The sequence below is a fragment of the Sinohyriopsis cumingii genome, chromosome 1 (assembly GCF_028554795.1).
Source record: "Sinohyriopsis cumingii isolate HCF-2022 chromosome 1, ASM2855479v2, whole genome shotgun sequence".
Classification (NCBI taxonomy): Eukaryota; Metazoa; Mollusca; class Bivalvia; order Unionida; family Unionidae; genus Sinohyriopsis; species Sinohyriopsis cumingii.
Window position 1 is genome coordinate 117,947,050 of NC_142961.1, and position 22,426 is coordinate 117,969,475.

Sequence of the window (22,426 nt, forward strand, 5' to 3'; positions counted from 1 at the left end):
TTCGCCTTCAACCAATCAGATAATAAACCATTCTCTTACGTATGCACTCTCCCTCGCTGTTGTAGCATTTAACACCTTATAAATATGACATTAAACCAGTCATACAACTCATTATTATGCTTTACTCTTGGTAAGTTGTATTGTACGACACGCATCAATCCTTCTTCCGATTACGAAACCTGGTTCCATTTAATCAGTACATTTCTTTTACAATAGTTGATTCAGATACAGTTTCTCGTTGATACGCAAAGTAACCACTATATAATGTGTCATTGCATTCAATAAACAATATGTCCAGGACTTCGATACATATTTTGATATTGATATGTCGTACTATATCAGTTAGATGGAGAAGTGAAGCAAATATAAAACCTGGTTCTCACCACGGATGCTAAAATTCGTATAGCACATTATAGCACAGGTCCAGGAATCGTTGATTTATTTGAAAAAGAATGAAGCGAAAAACTATATGATATCGGCTGATTTATGGTATTGTACTGACTCAAAGAGGTGAACTTATCATCGATAACGTAGAGGTTGGTTTGGTGGGGTGGCATGAAGGACGCTGATGTTGCATTTCCTTTAGTCAAGTTTGATTAAATGTCGTTACAGCCATTTGTTTTTTGTTTTGTTTTTCTCCAGAAAATGAAAGGGCGTCTACTTAGGAATGTTATTAGATATATTTGATATAGTTGAAACAACATGAATAGAACGAACTTTGTGAAATTCGTTGATTTATACTGCACACTCAATTTAATATTTTCTAGTAAAGATGCTATCTATGTCATGGTAATTCATACATGAAGTTGTCTTGGTTCCCAGCGGGTATGTTATCACCGGTGATGTTAATGACCGTATAGTACGTGTTATCGGTACATGATTGTGAAATTCTCTGTGGCAATGAAGATATTTGTGTTTCCTTTGTCATTTGTTCTGATTGCTGTATAGGAATCGTACCTCTACTATTTGCAATGAAAGGGTGTCCACTTAGGAATTTAATTAGAATATCTTTGTTTACGAATTTCGTAGTTCTCAGCACCGATGCATGTCGTCAAATATACGTTTATAGGTACGTTACATAAAAACACGCTTTGCTGAGCAACGATTACAGAATAAAGCTGGTAAATTGTATTACCTAAGGAAGTGGGGATGATTTGGCTTGTACAAATGTGGGTCACGAACAATATATTTTACTCGGGCATTTATAAATGCAGACACGCAGGTTGCTTCTGAGCACGGATGTTAATACTGATAGGTACTTTATATTACTTGTCCAGGAAAATTTGATGCAAGTGAAACAACATGAAATGAACGAACAGTATGAAATAGTATGAGATGCTAGGCAATTTTAATGGAGATAATTTGACTTGTACAAATGTGCGGGAAGCACAATATATTTTACTCAGGCCTTTACAAACACATTTGTGTAAGTTGGTTCTGAGCGTTGATGCTAAAATTGATTTGGTATTGACAGGCACACGTCCTGGAATCTTTGATGTAATTGAAATAAAAACAAAGAAAGAGGAAGAAAGCAATGTGCGAAATTTGATGATTTAAAGATGCTAACTATTGCATGATAATACATATTTGAAGTCGGTTTGGTTCTCAGCGGGGATGTTGTTATAGAAGACGCTAACGATGTTGCTATTACCGATGACGTAACTATCCGTATTCCACATATTACCAACACATTATTGGAAAATAGAGGCAGCTAACCGATGCATCCCAAAGACAACTAATAAAAACCCTGTACCGTGGTGGACTAAACAGTGCACTATAGCACATAAAGACAAAAAAGGGCCTTAAATAAATATAAACGTACCAAAAATTCTGTCTACTTCTAGCAATATAAAGATAAAGAAACAGCACTAAAACAAACTATAAAAACTGCTAAAATGAATCTATGGCAAACTTTTTGCTCTAAACTGAGTCTAAAATCAAACTCAAAACAAATATGGGACAAGATAAAAAGCCATAAAAGGGAAAGCAACTACCTCAGCCCCAAAAATTAAAAATGCCATAACAAATAAAGATAAGGCAGACCTCCTAGCGAAGCATTTTTCGAACATGAGTAGCAACAATAACCACACCAGAAACATTCAAGAACACAAAACAATTAATGGAGGAAATCCAACCTGAAATGTTTCAAGACCAAGGAACAAAAGAATCTCATCTAAATAGCGACATCACAGTACATGAATGGGAGATAGCCCTAGGATCCAAAAACGAAACATCCCCTGGTAAGGGTCAGTTAGGTTACATTATCTACAAAAAACTACCTCTCAATATAACAATAGCTATAATCAAACTCTTTAATAGGATATGGGATAAAGGCCAACTACCCTCCAGATAGCAACAGGCCATAGTAATACCAATCCCCAAGCTAGGTAAAGATCCCAACAACATAAATTCGTACCGACCCATCTCCCTTACAAACAATATTTGCAAATAATGGAGACAATAATCGCAAATAGGTTAAAACACCACCTAGAAACCAATAACCTATTCTCCATAAATCAATGTGGCTTTCGGAAGAAACGGTCCACCACTGACCAACTTCTCAGATTGGAAACAGACATCAAATTCGCTTTTAACGCACATAGAAAAACCGATTGCAACCTCATAGCGGTTTTTCGAGACCTAGAAAAAGCGTTCGACCTAGTATGGACCAATGGACTAATGGCCAAATTAAACCAATTTGGAATGCCTGGACGCTTGTTCAACTGGATTGGCGACTTCCTCACAGGCCGGAAAATTACCACCCATTCGGAAGAATTTTCACTTGAAAATGGAACAAAGCAAGGCGGTGTAATAAGTCCCCTACTATTTAACCTAATGGTAAACGACCTTGACCTCAATGCGGCCTCCACAAAAATAAACTTGGAGGAATGGAAAATCAATTAATTAAATACGTAACGGTAGTAAAATTCCTAGGAATGTTCTTTGACAACCACCTCACATGGAAACAGTACATTGAACAACTCATCCAGAATTGTAACAAAGATCTCAATTTACTCAGGAACATCACGGGGACTGACTGGGGATCCAACCAGGAAACCCTCCTCACGATATATAAAACCCTAATTAGATCAAAACTGGATTACGGTTGCCAAGCATATAACTCGGCTAAGCAACTTGTGCTACAAAAACTCGACACTATCCAGAGAAAAGCCTTACTATTATGTACAGGAACACTCCCCTCAGCATCATTAGAAGAACTACAAACACTAACAGGAGAACTACCCTTAAAATTACGAAGGCAAGAACTGCTCCTCCGATACTCCATTCGATTAAATACCCAATCAGACAACCATCCCACCAAAATAGCTATAAATAAGTGTAAAGTTGTCTTCAAACCCCAAAATCATACCCACCACACCTAGTGGCAAAGTAATCCTTGAACTAAGAGAAAAGATACCTCTACTAAACAAACCAGGTAACAAACAATACAGATCAGAACAAATCACCATGGTTACAAAAAACCATCAAGGATTAACATTGAAGCTACCAAATTAGGCAATAAAAAAGGACAAGAAAACTTACTAAAACCTGTACTGGTAAACGAAATCAACCACAAATACCCGGACTATGTTAAAATATATACCGATGGATCAAAAACAAACAACCCACCAAGAACAGCAGCAGCAATAGTCATCCCTGAATTCAATATACAAACGGGATCCAGATTACCTGACTATTGCTCCATTTACACCACTGAATTCTGGGCTATACTTGAATCACTACAACGGATCAAAGACAACCAAATACCTAAAGCAGTCATTATAAGCGATTCCCTAAGCGTTATCAAATCGATCCAAAATCGCAATACACATTTCAGGGAACAATTCCTCGACAGAGCATGCCAATTAATCGACGATATCACCACAGCACATCATTTAGTCGAGCTCATGTGGATATCGTCGCACATTGGAATCTGGCAACGAAAAAGCAGACAAAATTGCACAAACCAAACTAGATCAAAACTCTATCAAGCTTAACTATAGCTCTACAGAAGCACTAAGCTTCGCACAAACATATATAGAGCAAACATGGCAAGATTTTCGGAACTCATCCACAAAAGGTAAAAAGCACAATGAAACAAAAAAATCCGTAGATAGGAACATACAGCTACCTATCGGTACCTATTTAGAACAGAAAACCATAAACAGGATAATAACTGGAAAAACTAAAATAGCAAGCAGTTTTGGAAGGTTTATAGGGCCTAAACCAGCAACCATAAACTGCTTTAACTGCCACACCACTGACCATCTACACCACGTGTTCAATATATGCCCAAAATATCAACCAGCTCGGAAAATATTTATCAAAAATCAAAAAGAGATTGGATCGCCACACACATACCCAGAGTTACTTATGGACTCTAATAAAAATAAACAAACAGCATATAAAAATATAAATAAATTCATAGACTCAGCAGGACTTAGGAACAAAATATAATTACTATCACCACAAAACCAAAAGACCAGTAACTAGCTAAATAAATTTAGAAGCCTCCACATAGAAAACCCATAACATATCATTCAATTTTATAAAAATATTAATAAATAATTCACTTACGGAGCACCCATGAAAAACAAGGGAAACCGCAAAATCGAATGTCCTAGATGTCCTTAACGAACCGAATAATCAGCTAGGACTCCGGTCCTAGATGTCCTTAAAGAACCGTGTAATCGGCTAGGACTCCGGTCTCTTGCTAAATAAAGTATAAATAACATTCAATCTCTAAAAACATTAATAAATAAATAACTTAAAGAGGCAATATCTAAAATCTTATAAATAACATAACGTAAGAAGCACACCTTAAACACCTCGACAAGTAATACCATAATAACCTTGAAAATCTCTCTTCATACATGATTTCTACTAAGAACCTCTATAAACAGCATAGAACACACACACCTTTTTAGAACATTTGAAGAAGAAAAATAGATCGAAAAAAAATCGAAAAGAACAAACAACAACATTCAAATGCAGCAAGAAACCAGCGATGTAAGGCAAACAGGACCGTTCCCGAGCTCTCCTTCCCACTAATGACAGCCAACCATTCAACTGTAAGGGACTTTTATGGACCCACGGATTGAGGGAAAACTATCAGGGTTCCTTGAATCCATAAAAGCCTGGGAGATGCACAATTGTGCGCACGCCACTATAATTAAACTCAACAACAAATCGGAAAATGGACTTGACGTTGTATGGAGCAATGACGCTTTTGTTACTTTGTCATTTGCTCTGATGGATGCTATAGGAGACGAATCTGTACTATTTATAATTCTCTTTCAAGAAGAGGTTTTGGTTCTTGGCGCGGATGTTATTCGAAACTTGTGCTGATGGATAGACTTATGTGGGTTGTTACACGTCTAAAAATACTGATGTTATATCCTCTCTGTCTAAAACAAGGACTTGTGCTTATTTAATTTACTGGTGCATAGTGTAAAATATCATAATATACAGATATGTATTTTGGTATCAACTTAGGTAGTGATACACATTGCTTAGAATGTCGAGTTTCTGAGCGCGGATGCACATATTCAGATATACGTGTAAGAACGGATGCAAAAATTGATACGGTACTTCATAGCTCAGGTGCATGAATCTTTGGTGCAAGTAAAACAACATGAAAAGAACGAACTGTAAGAACTTTGTAGCTGTCTAAAGAACACGGAACTTCAAATATGCATACTAAGATGTTCACTATATCATAATAATTTTCATGACTCAGGCTTTTACAAAGAGAAATATATGCATTGGTTCTGAGCACGGTTTCAAAAATTGATACGGTACAGTATTGCTCAGGTGCATAAATCTTTGATGTAAGTGAGAGAACATGAAAATCAGGAACAGAATGGAATTTATTGATTTATCCAGTACACAGAATTTCAAATATGCTATTAAAGATATTACCTAGAGCATGGTATTTCATATATGAAGTTGTTTTCGTTCCAAGCGGGGATGTTATAATCGATGAAGTAAATGCCCGTATTCTACATGTTATCGGTACATGATTGGGAACAGGACGTGAATTTACATGCGGCAGTAAAGATCTTATTCATTTTGTCACTTGTTTTGAAAGATGTATGAGTATCAGAACTCTACGTTTTTGTAATTTACTTTCACCAGGAAATCTTGGTTCTAGGAACGGATGTTATAAGTGAACTTGCAGTAATGAACAGACTTTGGTCGATTGTTACACTATATATCCTCGTGAAACGATTGTTGTCTAAAATAAGGAATAGTCCTTTCATTTACTGGTGGTTAGTATCATATGGTTATTGAATGAATAGTTTAACTCATGTTTATTTCTTCATCGACTTGTGCTGTGACAGGCAGTGGTAAGTAGGTCGTGGTTCTGAGCGCAGATGCATCGCTTGAAAGAATCGAGTTTAGGTACCTTAAATAGGAAACGGGTCTTGTGAGCAAGGATTTAAGAATAAAGCTGCTAAATTGCAATATCTAAAGATGAAGAGATGTTAATTGATATACATGGAGGTAATGTGATGTGTACAAATGTGTAAGAAACGAAATATATATGACTCAGGCTTTTACAAAGAGAAATATATGCATTGGTTCTGAGCACGGATACACACATTGATAAGCACGGTATTGCTTAGGTGCATGAATCTTTGATGTAAGTGAAAGAACATGAAAAGCAAGAACAGTATAAAATTTGTTGAGATATCCAGTACACACAGTTTCAAATATGCCATTAAATATGTTACCTAGAGCATGGTATTTCATATATGAAGTTGTTTTCGTTCCCAGCGGGGATGTGATAATTGATGTAGTAAATGCCCGTATTCAACATGTTATCGGCGCATGATTAGGATTAGGACGTGAATTTATATGCGGTAATAAAGATCTTATTCATTTTGTCATTTGTTCTGAAAGATGTTTGAGTATCGGAACTCTACTTTTTTGTAATTTTCTTTCAACAGGAAATCTTGGTTTTAGGCACGGATGTTACAAGGGAACTTGCAGAAATGAACAAACTTTTGTCGATTGTTACACTATATATCCTCGTGATACAATTTTGTCTAAAATAAGGAATAGTCTTTTCATTTACTGGTGAATAGTGGCAGATAGTTATTGTAAGAAATATTTATACTCATGTTTATTTTGGCATCAACTTGTGGTGTGACAGGTAATGGTAAGAAGGTCGTTGTTCTGAGCGCAGATTTATCGCTTCAAAGAAGCGAATTTAGATACCTTAGATAGGAAACTGGTCTTGTGAACAACAATTGAGGAAATAAGGCGGCTGAGTTGCAATACCTAAAGTTGAAGAAATCTGAAATAATATACATGGAGAATGTGACGTATACAAATGTGTAAGAAACGAAATATATATGACTCAGGCTTTTACAAAGAAAAATATATGCATTGGTCAAGCGGGAGACTTGTGACATGGAGGACGCAGATGTTACTTTTCCTATTGTAAATATTAATGAAATGGTCAAGCGGGAGATATGTGACATGGAGGACGTAAATGTTACTTTTCCTATTGTCAATGTTAATGAAATGGTCAAGCGGGAGACATGTGACAAGGAGGACGCAGACTTTGCTTTACCTTAAGTCAAAGTGTACTAAATGTCGTTACAGTTATTTGTTTTTAGTAAATGAAATGATCTCTAATTAGGAATTGTGTTAGGATATCTTTGAGTACGGATGTCGTGGTTCTGAGTGATGACGGATATCTTCAAATATACGTGTATATGTACCTTGCATAGAAACCCCGTTTTTGTGCGCAGTGACTAAATAATATAGATGTTAAATTATATTACGTAATGAACATGGGATACTAAACGATTTACATGCAGATAATTTAACTTGTACCAATGACCGGGAAGGACAAGATATTTTACTCAGACATTTACAAACATAAATGTATAAGTTGGTCCTGAGCACAGATGCTAAAAGTGATACGGTACTTTATAGCGCAGGTGCAGGAATCTTTGATGTAATATTTGAAACAACATGAAAAGAACCAACAGTGTGAAACTTCTTGATTTATACTGCACGCTCAATTTCATATGACCTAGTAAAGATGTTTATTTTGGCATGGTAATTCATGCATGAAATTGTGTTGGTTCCCAGTCTGTATGTTATCATCGGTGATGTTAATGAACGTATTGTACGTGTTATCGAGGTCCAGGAATCTATCGTGGAAGATAAAGACGGAAAGAACGAATGGTATGAAGTATGTTGATTTATACAGCAAACTGAATTTCCAATAACAACGATCAATTCTGGATGTAACTATTGTTACACTCTTCTACTGAGTTCTCTGGTGGTTAGACAAGTTTTCAGTTTATAATATAATGAATTGACAGTGATTCCAGAATAAATAAACACAATTAGAAAATATAAAGTGTCGTGTTAAATTCCTAATATAGCGTCGTGTTTTCCTGAGTGACATTATATCGATCAACGTAACAGATACATTAAACATGATTTGACTTTTTCTGTTTTTTAAATCTGAATGTGTCCCAAATTTGGCAAAATTTTAATGTCGCATTGCATTGAGACTTTCTGAAAGATCACGAAATTCGTCATTATTCCAAATTCATCCGAAACACGCTTGGTTTTACGAGTGAATAATTATGAAATTTTGTGGGAGAAAGGCGAATATTAAATATGTCACATACCTACTTCGTCTACGATCGTTTGTTTAATGTCGCCAAATAACACCTAACATATGTAATGATTATTTACACTTAATCATAATAATGCACATATGAAAAAGACAATGAATTTAATTTCATTATACATCTTGGATAGCTCCACATCAGCAAAAATTCGGTAGAATTAAAACCTGACAATTCAACTCAGTATTGTGTGCCGATTTTTCCATGTCACATTTAAGAACCTAACCTAACCTACATAACGTTGTTTTCTCCAGACACATAATAACTAATTTCTTTGGAATAAAATTTACTCAAATACTAATTGAACAAATCCGAATACATTACTTAAGTTATGTATAATTATAACGCCTTAATTCCAGCCCCCATAACGCCCAAATTTCATACTCGATTCCCAGTAGAAATTTGTATGCGTTTTCGTAGAGTATATCAACACCTTTTATTTTAAAATTGTCATAAGTCACTGGTGCAAGTTACATATTCGTAGTCAGGTGTTACACATATCATGTATAGTGAAAGAGGTTTTCTGTAATGTATCCCACAACCTGTCAAGTTATTCACACCTTTTGTGATATATATTTTGTATATACAATAACATGCTCAAGAAATACATAAAAGTTATTGAAAGAATTTTAACAGTTTAAAAACTGTCATTACATCAAGACAATGTGTTATTTTATTAATCATTTACAGTATTCACCCATAACTGAATGTAAATCAGAAAAGGCAATTAAAATTTGTACCCAAAAGGTTATATCAAATATGAAATAAAAATTCTGTTTCTTGCAAGCCTTTATGTCATTCTAAAATCTGGGCAAATAAAACAGTCTTGCATTCTTAAGTTTTTATGTTTATAATGATAGTGCATACATAATATTATCTTGATATATTTTGGCATGCATCATATTTCAAACAGAAGAATTAAAGCGTAGTCATTATTTTACAAAGCTTAAATAGATATACGAGTTTTCAAAGGTCTAATTATTTTTTTAGAAAACTGCAACATAGTTAGGTCTAATCGCTGAAGATCTCATAGACTTTTTGTGCAGTTTGACCTTGACAGTATCAAATATTTGTTGTGTATGCCACTAGTATAGATCACTTATACCTATATATGAAATAATTTTAGCTAGTTTATATATTGATTATCACAGGAATTTAAAATTGTACGACAAGCATTTATTTACTTCAATCTATGTATTTTGCTACGTATGGTTACTTGATATCCTAAACAAATAGCCCTATATCAGTAAGTATAGTGACTACCATAGTCAAAATAGATGACATGTATTATATAAGGCGGCCATATAAATGAGGTGGCCTCTGTATTTTCAATGGTATCTGTGCATGGTTTTCCTTATCAAATGATATTGGCTTGAAAGTGAGCTGATTTCAGTCTAGGTAATAACAAAATTTCTACATTTGAGTTTATCATTTGGTGGGTATCTTCTGTGTTATATATTATAATTACTACCGTAGTCCAGTTGTCTCTGTAATGAATTTTGATATGTAAAATGATTTCATAATTATACAACTAATATATTCATACTTACTTATCAAACTTATAGGAATATAATGCTATTTGAGAATCAGAAATTGATACATGAGAGTTTGTGATGTGATGGAGTACATATTTTGCATATAAATATGCAAATTTCGGTAACCGAAATGATGCGTGTTATTCGTTCGGGATCTGTCAATCACTGCCGAGCGCGATTTCAATATGGAGACGATAGATTCGTTACGCTACGTACGAAGATTTCAGAGAGCTCGTATTTCACAAAAAGAACCTCTACCTACTTGATATTACCTTAGAATTGCCTTTTAAATAGTATTTAATCAGTTGATATACATAAATGTGAGAACAATTTTGTAAGCAAATTCACCCTCAGCTGCACTATTGTGCCTTTAAGTACATAACATATTATGTACTTACCTTTTGCCTTAGTTACCCAAATTTCCTGAAAATGTTTTCTTTTTTTAAAATAAATCCTTAGTAAAATGTTTCCAAAATTTGTTCAGACTATTGATGTTTGAGCGGGACAAGCTCTCTCCTTCCTGTTGATGGAAACACCTGTTGAGACTGCATGCGCTCTTATAGTGGGGTTATCTACGTCATCTCTAGTCTGGTTCCCTGCTTAGTTGAGGTATAATAGCAACTCATTTCTGGCGATCAGCCTTAGCTAGATTTGTCTCGCGGGTTTTTCGTATTGGCTGAGGGACCGATCATTCTAGCTTAGTAATCTGCATAGATAAGAAACTTCTTTCGAGATAACTAATATACATAATGCACCGGCGAACGTGCTAAGGAAACGGAAGAATAATAATAAGAAGAATGCATTGTAACAATGAGTAAAAATTTGTACAACTGTCCAAACATGATACAACAAGAAACATATATTGAATTACCACTTAACATTACTTTTTCTTGTAACTTTACATCAGTATCACTATGTATCATGATATCACTTTCTTTCTTTAAATTTAATTAGTAAACTAAAATAATTAAATGACATTAATAATTAATATGCTGATATATATCAAGAATGCTGACTTTAAATAAGCTATAATAAAAAATGAAATGTAAAATTATTTACAATCAACTTGAAATTAAATATTTACATCATTTAAACATGCACAATTTTAATAATTTTAAAATTGTAGACTGAAATAAAATAAGTTGACTTACTGGTTTGCGATTTGTCTCACAAGATAACATTCAATGATAACAAAAGAGTAAGTATTAACACTGCATTACTCATTAATAAGTCCTAAAACAATATTTGTCATTTTGTACATGATGAGGTTACTGTAATTAAAAGGTTGCATGAAGAAACAACATGGGAATTTCATAAGGTGCAAACATGTAAAATGTCTAATTAAGGTGAGTGAAGACATTTGTATAATCTTCATTATCACTTGTTTATAAATAAAATTATCATGCTTTAAACATGAAACAATTATTCCTCTTTTTAATCCACTTTAATTGAATTTGTTTGCTTTTGATGTCAGGTCAAGTAGGATCAATTAGGAAACAAATAATTAAAATCACTTGTTATGAATAAATACCCTTAACGTATTTGTAGTAAAAATTATATATTTTTAAATGAAATTATGTTATTATTATTATTATTATTATTATTATTAATTTAATTAATTAATTAATTAATTAACTAATTAATTAATTAATTAATTAAAACATATGAGATTAGTTAGGATTGGATTAATTAAATGCGGAATGAATTGCCCACTGAACTTAGACACAAAGACAAAGTGATCACATTCAAGAGTGCTCTCAAAACTCATTTATTTCGACTGTAATAACAAACTTAAAGACCTAATAATGTTTCCTACTTTAAATATTCTCAGCATGTTTTTTTAAAAATATTTTCTAATTTGATGTTGTTAGTTTTTGTGATCATATCATTACACCCTTGCCTATAGCGCAGTCTGTTTTTGGACCCGTGGTGCACGAGTTATCAAGAGTAGTGAATAGGGATACCCTAGGGACTAGGGGACTTTCATGTTAAATGAGTGAGTTGTACCCTGGGGACTATGTAAAATTTAACATTAGTGAAAAAAGTTTGTACCCTAGGGACAATGGGAATTAACATTGGGGAATAGTTCGTGGGACTGTCTAGGGACAATGGGAATTTAACATGGGGGAATAGATCGTGGGACTGTCTAGGGACAAGGGGAAATTTAACATGGGAATAAATCGTGGGACTGTTTAAGGACAAGGGGAATTTAACATGGGATTTATTTTATAAAAAAATAAAAAAAATAAAAAAGGGGTAGGCAATGAAAGTCAAGATCTTTTTCGAGAGATAGGAGTGGCCCTGAAAAGGGTCTTTGGGTTTATGTTAATATTAAGGTATATTAACATAAAGGGCACCGCATTGGTCTTCTTCTTGTCCTTAGGCTGCGCCTGACTGCAGGACCGTAAATGAGTACTCTTTTGAGGCATCCTTGACGCTCCACATAGATTCTTCGCATCCACAGGCTGGTGTCTGTCCTGTGGATAACTGTCCAGTTGGATCGGACATACATTGGTATGTCCGTGCGGAACATCATCGAAGACACAAGCGTGGAAGATTGTACGTCGGTCCACATGTTGAGGCGCCGAGTAACAGGTGAAGGAATGCAGTGAACTGCACTTATTTATAGGGAGAGGAAGGATTGAAACGGATTGAGTTAGTTCACCAATCCAAACACGCGTTACAAAATTCAGTCAGCCCACGTCCAATCTGAAGAGAGCAGCCTGTGACGTCACGTAGTCTATATAGATTCGCTAGCGACTGTGCGCAGTCAATCTATGCGACAGTTTTTCAACATGACGGAAACTCAGAAAACGATAAATTGGGGTGCACCGACGGTGGAGACTACCCAAAGGAACCCGGACTTACTTTCAGAAGAGGTGAATTGGGATTTTGTGGATTTTCTTACCTCGCAAGAATATGTTCCGGAACCTTCGTCACCTTCATTACCGCACGTGGAGAATTTTAGACAGAGACAGAAAGAAGAATTGGAGAAATTTATACAACAGCAAAAGGAAGCGGAACAAGCTTTTCTCCTACAGCAACAGCAGCAAGAAGAAGAGGTAAGAAAAAAACAAGAAGAAGAAGAAGCAGCAAAGAAACAAGGGTGTGAAAATCAAACGGTCACGGAACTGTTAGACATTTTAGCGGAGTTAAGAAGTCTGAAACAAATGTATCAGACTTCTTTATTACGACCGAAGAGAATACGACCTTTCCGAGCTAAACACTCCAACCCTGTGACTAAGCCTACCGTACCACGCTTAGTGATTTCAACCAAATCATCATTATCATCATCAACAGTACGCAGTCCAGAAGTAGGCCTTGGCCGTGGCAAAGGCTTAAGGCAGTTAAAGTTGATTGCTTAAACTCATCCCTACACCAAAACAAGAGGCCCTTTTCAGGGCCACCCACGTTTCTCGAAAAGAGATAGACTTTCAATTGCCAATAACTAAAAAAAAAACCATTTTACCCTTATAGTACGTGTCTGTGTATGAGTGCGTGAGTGTAGGTTCTTATTTTAAAATCAAAACCCAAAGACACTTACCTTTTTATACCTAATTTATTCTTTTATAAATATTTACAATCCAATTCACAATTCACAACAGAGCACGTTAAAAAGTTCATACACTCCTTTTGTCTCATTTTTCACTCTCTCTTTTTTTCAATTTCTTCACCGTCACAGTCTTTTCCTCCTCTTCCTCCTCACTTTCTTCCCTTCTTCTTTTCTTCTCCTGTTTCTTTTTCTTCACCTGTCTGCTTTCTTCCTCCTCTTCTTCCTCTTCTTCTTCCTCTTCTTCTTCTTCTGAAGAATCCCTCTCTTCTTCTGACTCCTCTTGTTTCTTTTTTGGGCAATCTGGAGACCAATGTCCTTTTTCTTGACAATAATAACATGTATCTTGTCTTTTGTCTTTTCTAACTCCTTTTTTTCTTTTTTGACGGTCTGGACACTCTGAAGACCAATGCCCTTTCTTCTGACAGATATAGCAAGTATCTTGTCTTTTATCTCGAAAGGAAGGAGAGTAGTCCGACGACTGGTCTGAAGAAAATTTTCTAATGACCCCTCGCAAAGCTCTGATGAAACGTTCGATTTGGGTAGTCTCTTCCATCGTTGTGCTCGGTTTGAGAGTGAAATGAATAGTGAAAGGACAAGACACATATCCTTTATATACGCTGGTCTGCCATGACTATAAAGTAGCCCACAGTGTTTAAACTTTAGTCATTTGACGTTTTGCTTTCAAGATGAAACGATCCAATTCATTTGAGAAGAAAGAAGAAGAAAGTAAGAGACAGAAACGTGATCTATCGCCTCGTACCAGGGCTGAAGTCTTGGCACAAATTCATGCTAGTGATTTTTAAGAGGACATGAGTGAACCAGAATCCGAACCCTCTAAACAAAGTTCACTACCCTTAGTCAATCCTGAAAAGTACTATTCCATTCAAGAGACCGAAAAGCGTCCCTCTAGAAAATTTAGAACTACGGCTTACAAATACACGGTGAAGTTTAAAGATTTCAAATCCGAAGTACCGTTAGAGAAAGCAGAAGGGTTCATCACCGACATGTAGGATTCTTTGCTCACCACACTCAAGCGACAATGTCAACCCAAAGAAGACGATCGCTTGAGACTTTCCATACAACACGACGGTTTGAAATCCCCTGTTTGGATCGAGTTTAGCAGCCCTGCAGAATTGACCGCTTCCAAAGTGATGGACAAAATTCAACACGTGCAACAATCCAATGACCAGTTTGACATCACCGATGGAAAAGCCACACTGGACATGACCCACGTCTCTCCTCCTCAAGGGACTGGACGCAAAAAGATGTTATTGGCGGACGAGCTTCGCAGCACCAAAACAAGTCTCGTTCGAATTAACAACCCTCAAGACCAGATGTGTTTAGCCAGGGCTATCGTGGTGGGACGAATCTATGCCAACAAAAACGACACGGTAGAATGGAAAAGAGCCTGGGAGAACATTCGAAAATCGGACCGAGCCAAACAACGAAACGAAGCAGAACTCCTGTTGCAACAAGCCGACTTGCCCAAAGACAAACCCTGTGGTATTCCTGAGATGCAAAAATTGCAAGATATCCTAGCTCCACGCTGCACCTTGAAAGTGTACCCTCAAGAAGTGCGCGGGCCTCTGTTGTTTCGAAGCCAGGTCTTTAAAGATGGAAAATACATTCACCTCTATCATCACGATGACCATTTCGATACCATTACCAATATCACCTCATTCCTGGGATACGGTTATTACAGTGAGAAATGTGACTTTGGTTATAATAATCGAGAGCAACACAAACATTACGGATCGAAATGCTCAGGATGTTTGGCCTCTCCACCCTGTCTGAGCGAAGGGCAAGAACCAGTGCATTGTCCAGCTTGTCTACGCACGTTTGTCAGCCCTGCCTGTTACCAACAACATTTGAAGACGCAAGGTTCACAGAAGAAATGTGCTTGTCAACTGTTGAGATTGTGCCCTACGTGTGGACAAGGTCTATGTACCAACAGTACCAAGGCACACGTATGTCGAGGAAAGAAAAAATGTCACATTTGTCACCGAATCGTGGACTTGGAACACCAATGCTACGTGCAAAAATACCAACCAGAGAAAGAGGATGGTCACAAGAAGAAAGGCAGTTTCATCTTTTTCGATTTCGAATGCATGCAAGAGACCAGTATTCACATTCCTAATTTCTGCGTGGCTCATCGAGCGTGCGAAAAGTGCATTCAAGAACCTATCATGAATCATTGCCCTCACTGCAGTAAGATTCCTGGAGGGCGTGAAAAAGTCTTCCGAGGACCGAACACGCTAACCAATTTCGCCCGATGGGTCTTAGACCCCATCGACAAGACGTGGAGCCAAGAGGACATCGAACGTTACGGAGATTGTCATCGCCATGCCACGGTGATGGCTCACAATTTCTCCGGATACGATGGACAGTTTCTTTTAAGATACTATACGGAACATGGCACCGAGCGTCCTAAAGTCACTTTGAACGGAGCCAAAATCATTTTCATGCAAGTGGGACAAGTGCAGTTTAAAGATTCGATGAGCAACTTAGCCATGCCTTTGAGTCGAATGCCTAAAACGTTTGGAATGACAGAAATGGCTAAAGGGTACTTTCCACACTTTTTCAATACGGAAGCCAATCAACACGCCGTTCTACCCCATTTGCCTGAGGCTCACTATTACGACCCTGACAACATGCGTACCGAACAACGAGAAGCTTTCTACGCTTGGTACCAGGCTCACGCCTCAGACCCTTTTGACTTTCAGGAAGAAATGCTAAAGTATTGTCGTTCCGACGTGGACATTTTACGGCGCTGCTGTGGAAAATTTCGAGAACTGTTCATGGAACACGGAGGGGTCGATCCTTTGAAAGAAGCTTGCACCATTGCCAAAGCGTGTTCCTTAGTCTACCGACAACGATTCATGCCTGAAAAGACCGTGGCTGTCATCAGTCCTCAAACGACCAACTATGTCAAACGTCAATACTTGGTCAAAACCCTACGCTGGTTACATTACTTGTCCGACAAGGAAGACAAATGGATTCAGCATGCCCGCAACAGAGGGGGCGAAACGACTATCGGAACGTATTCGGTCGATGGCTGAAACTTAGAAAACCCCAAGATCGTGTACGAGTTTAACGGTTGCTTATTTCACGGATGTCCCGTCTGTTACCCTGACCGTGACACTAAAAATCAGTTTTTACAACGAACCATGGAAGACTTGTACCAGGCCACTTGTCAGCGACGCCTAAAGTTAGAACAGGAAGGATACCAAGTGGTGTTAATGTGGGAACACGAATACGATCACCGTTTGAAAACCTATCCCGAGTTTAAACGCCTCGTGGAAAGTTACCAGTTCATGGACCCCCTGAACCCGAGGGATAGTTTGTACGGAGGAAGGACTAACGCCACCTGTTTGCTGTACCAAGCCGACGAAGAGAAAGGAGAAGAAATCAAATACTTGGACGTGTGTTCGCTGTATCCCTACGTGTGCAAATATTGTTGCTTTCCTGCAGGGCACCCACAATTGTTCACCGAACACATCGACCTGAAAAACATTCGACAATATGAAGGCTTGATCAAGTGCAAAGTTTTGCCTCCCACGAACCTATAACATCCCGTCTTACCACACCATTGCCAAGGCAAACTGATGTTTCTCTTGTGCCGAAACGTGCAACCAAGATGAACCTTGTTAGCACACCCAGGAAGAACGGGTCTTGACGGGGACGTGGGTCAGAGTAGAATTGTTCAAAGCTTTGGACATGGGATACCAACTGTTAGAAGTATACTAAATTTCTCACTTTCCCAAGACACAACAATACCACAAGGGTGACCCCACTCAGAAAGGCATTTTTGCAGACTACGTAGATGCCTTTTTGAAACTGAAGCAAGAAGCCAGTGGCTATCCGTCCTGGTGTCACACTCCCGAAGAACAATTACAATTCAAAGAGAAATACGTGGCACAAGAAGGCATTACTTTAGATCACATCGAGAAAAACGAAGGCAGGCGATCGTTTGCCAAAGTGATGTTAAATTGTTTGTGGGGTAAAATGGCGCAACGAGCGTGTTTACCCAAGACGGAATATTTGACCGAACCTTCCCGCTACTTCCAGATGATTCACGACAAAACCAAATTCATGAAACACGTGGACGTCGTTCGCGAGTATTTGATCTTGGTCAATTACGAAGAAGATCTGGACTTTGTACAAGACGACCCCTTTGGAAATGTCATTATTGTGGCTTACGTGACAACTCATGCTCGCTTAAAATTGTACGAAGCTTTAGAACTGTTAACATCACCCTGACATCGAAGGAGACCGTTTAGGAGCCTGAACAGACGAGCACCCCGACGACAAGATTCTAAGTTTCGTAGTGGTGGTCCTAAAAATTACGGCTACGAATACCGGGACAAACAAGGAGAAGTGCACAGGAAGTGTAAAGTGAAAGGACTGACTCTGAATTATCGTACCAGTCGAGTGGTGAACTTTGGGATATTGAAAGAAGCCTTGCAGTCTAGAGAAGATGAACACTTTAAAGTGACCACCTATCAGCCCAACAAGATTGTACGTTTACCCACTCACCACATCGTCAGTCGACCCTTGGAAAAAGTCTATCAAATCGTGTACCAGAAGCGAGTGCGACTTCCCAACCACTTTACTTTGCCGTATGGACATGTCGATATAAAACATTGGTTGTAAGAGGATAGCCACCCACCAGAAGGATGACTTCGCCACAGCAAGAATCGAGTGAGAAATCCAGTGAGAACTCCAAGTTCAAATCCTACCATTTTCCGGTTTTCTTGCCTGACTATTGTGATTGTGCCCGTCGATTGGACACGTTTCAAAAATGGCCTTCGGATAGGAAAGGATTACCTACTTGACATGTTTTAGCTAGAACAGGATTTGTCTACTTAGGACCTGAGACTGGATTGGGATACGAAGTACAGTGTTTCAGTTGTGGCCTGAAGTTACGAATGGATCTATGTATCTATACAGATTCAGTTATTCTGGAACATACTCGATGGTCTCCGCACTGCCCTTACCTTTCTATGGCCTTTCCACCCATGACACTAGGGTACAATTTTGACGGCACCTTAGAGACGGTACCTTCCAAAACTAAACATAAAAAAGGAACGATGTACAAGCTTGAGACTGCATTGCGACTAGTATAAAAAGGGGCTATGGTCAAGATCGATAGTTCATTGTGACTACCAAGACCAAGCGAACAAGATGAATACTTTCAGAGAAACACAAAACAAGTTCAGACAGGCACAATTCAAGTGTGGGGCTTCTGAAGTGGAATGCGATTGTGAGCCTTGCGATGGGTACTATGCTGTACGCTGTGACCTTAGCGATGCCGTAAAGCATCATGGGAACTTTAGTGTCACTACCCATATCATGGAAAGTGATGCTGTGCGTGTCAAACCTGAGGGATGCGAAAGCGATGCCGCTCGTCCTCTTGGACACTTTACTGGGTTTCGTTTTAAATGTGGATGTCCACCTTCACGTCTACCCCCGTACGGATGTCATCCAGCCCTGAGCAAACTTCTGTCCATGTCACCCAACTCTCATCGAAACGAACCTGTGAAAGACGAATATTCGTTTCCTGTGCGTTTGTCGGAATACTGCGACTTTGAAAATCGTCTTCAATCGTTCACAGGAAAATGGCCTAAGTATCTGGGAGGACCGACCCCCGAAGAATTAGCCAGAGCCGGATTTTTCTACTTGGGCGAAGGGGATAAAGTCAAGTGCTTCAGTTGCGGTGTGTCACTTCACCACTGGGAACCACAAGATTCGGCCTACCTAGAACATGATCGTTGGTCACCGAATTGTCATTACTTACCCTTAGTGGGACTGAGACATTGAAGGAAGTTACCATGTCGTTGAAGAAGAAACCAGATTGGTTAGGAATCAAATGTTGGACATCACCGAGACCAGTATTTAAACTTCATTCAAAAACGATATTGGATCATTACCTAAAGAACTGCAAGAGAATATTTACAAGGAAGTTTGGCAGGGACTTGCCAGAGTGAAATCTCAGTGGGTAACTGTAGAACTTTTGTGACAAGAAATTCACAAGAGGAAAGTGAAACAAAATTAATCAATGTGTTAGATTTCTCTGGGTCAAGTGTGCATTCGTCCTATTATATCACTCTAGACCGTTTACTTCAAAAGAGTTCAATGAGATTCTTGGACGTTACCCTGAGTGGCAGTGGTCAGAAATTACTTACTATGTGGATTACTTTTGCTCTAGGAGAAGATTGTGAATTGTACTGACTGATCTATTCATGGATACTTTATAAGAGAATATTCGTGCTTTGCCTGTGGAGTTGAGAGAACGCATTTACCGACAGCAGATCAAAATACAAGTCAAACGTAAAGAACAGTTGCATCCGTTACGTCACCAGATGTTTAACCACTGGTACCTGAATGGTATAAGAGGACTGATTCGTCAGAAATTTTTCCAGTGGTCAGAACTTGTTCAACACTTTGAGTTAGTGAATGAACGAAATGTTCATAATTTTGGTTACTTCGAGATTCACCTAGAGCAACGCATTGAGGAAGATGAGTTAAAGGATTACCAACATATTTTACGTGGAATCTGCTTAGCGGAAGAGGAAACATCTAAACACACTCTGTAGTGTAGGTTACAGTATGCAAGATTTAGATTCCCAACTGGAGAACGAACATCTCTAGTTATAAAGTACCTTTATTGCTTCCGAAACAAAGAGACTATAAAATCAGGAATCCATGCCACGCCTTATCTCACAAGTGATTGAACAGATTCCGTGGAAGGAACTCAATGACCATATTCAAACCGTGGATCATTACCATCAATTGTTACAAGAACTGTATCCAATCAATTTGGGACGACATGTGGTGTGTGTCTTAGTGACTTGTTTTCTGGGATTTCGTTTAACAGCCGATTTCTTGTGGACTCTTTACTATCAGTACTTACCACCCAAATGGCTTTAAATGTTCACGAAAGACTCCTTTTGCTCAAAGCCTTGCGTTTTCATCTGGATACTTCTCGACCTCTACGGGAAAAAAAGATTCGTCAACTTTTAGCTACCCAAAACGTGTATGACGATGTGTGTGTAGCTTGTGACTTACATCCCAATTGGACAGATGTCCGTGCCTGGAAAGAATGGGATTTTGAGGCTTGGACCCAAGAAGTGGCCCAGTATGCACGAGAGTTGTTCAAGGAAAAAAGTCACTTTTCAACCTGTGTTAGTGACAGTGCTAGAAGAAGAACCCGTCACCCAGGACAGGACTGTCGTGAACATGCCTGAAAGACCCTTTCGGGAGGACACTTGTGTGACCTTACCCCCTATAGAACTGGTCAGAACCTTACCCAAAACATGTTGTACAGACACTTGTTTCTATTCCACGTTGATGGTTTTCACGTGCCTTTTATCGTTGTACTTAAGCCTTTGGCTTTTATGTATCTTTGTCTTTCGTATTCATGTTTAAAACATTAAATAAACGCGTCCTGAAAAAAGTATATAAACTCTTGTCTTGTCTGTTTTCTTGTCACAAGTGACATTCCTAACACTATGGCTACCTCTGCTGTCTCTGCTCCCTCGTCCTCCACTGTCAAAGTCATCGACGAACACTTAGATCGTGCCAGTTGGGAGGCTTTGTATCTTCGCCATCCCTTTAACATGCTCATTGCTGGACCTAGCGGTTCAGGCAAAACCGAATTCGTCAAACGTTTGATCGAACATAAACATCATTTGATCGATCGTCCACCTCAACGCATCGTGTGGTGTTACAAAGAGTGGCAATCGGCGTACAGCCTCTTGCGAGAAAGTCAAGGCGATTCCATCGTGTTTGTGGAAGGCATTCCTAAAGAAGACGACAGAATCGTCTCTGACTCCCGTCAAACCCATTTGGTCATTTTCGACGACATCTTAGGAGAAGACGAAGAAGAAATTAAACTGGTTTACGCGCAAGGGGCATCATCGTAATGTCAGTTTCGTTTACATCACTCAAAATTTGTTTCAACAAAGTAAAGCCCATCGCACCATCAGTCTCAATGCCATTACGTGGTCTTGTTTAAAAGCCTTCGAGATCAATCGCAAGTGCAAGTCTTAGCCAAACAGTTAGGAACGCCTTGGCTGACTCAGGCGTACGACGATGCCACTCAAACTCCACACGCCTATTTACTCGTCGATTTGAAACATACGACCCCCGATGATTTGCGATTACGTACCCAATTGTTTCACCACTGGTGCCAAGACGGAGGGCCTGTCCTGTACACGTCTCCGTCTTCGACTTAATTTCACTCCCAAAAAAAATCTATAAAAACCTCAGACACTTTTCGTCTGTCTCACAGTTTGAACATGACGTCCCTTCAGTCGCATCTTCCCGTCAAATTGATTCGTGCGTTGTACGGCATCAGTCGAGAAAAAAATCCACAAATACGAGCTCGTGTCTTAGAAGCTAGTCTCAAAGAAGTCTTACAATGGTTCACGGTGACAGCACGTCAATTACTCCAAGGGATCATTCAGATTCTTCATCAACCCAAACGCTTTTTCGATCGAAACAAAGTCGCTTTGACCCAATTGGCGGATCCCCGCGTCGACACTCAAACCATAAATCAAATCATTTTGAAACCTGGAGGGAGCGGTACTCTAGGAGGGGTCATCATTCGCTCTCTCTCCCAAAGTTCTCCCCAAGAAAAAAGAAGACGAAGCTCCAAGAAGAAGAAAAAGAGCCAC

The 22,426-nt window shown here is 38.5% G+C and overlaps 1 protein-coding gene across 3 annotated transcripts in view; it reads right to left on the reverse strand.

Moving 5' to 3' along the window:
- The window catches only part of LOC149807723 (cytochrome P450 10-like), a 100,233-nt gene extending 89,483 nt beyond the window's left edge, over positions 1 to 10,750 (reverse strand). For 2 of the 3 annotated variants that reach the window (XM_089969821.1, XM_089969803.1), the window contains exon 1: positions 10,594 to 10,750. The gene's annotated coding sequence lies outside the window, so the exon portion shown is untranslated. The remainder of the gene's footprint in view (positions 1 to 10,593) is intronic. The other variant, XM_089969811.1, reaches the window with a different exon arrangement.
- Positions 10,751 to 22,426: the final 11,676 nt, after the last annotated feature.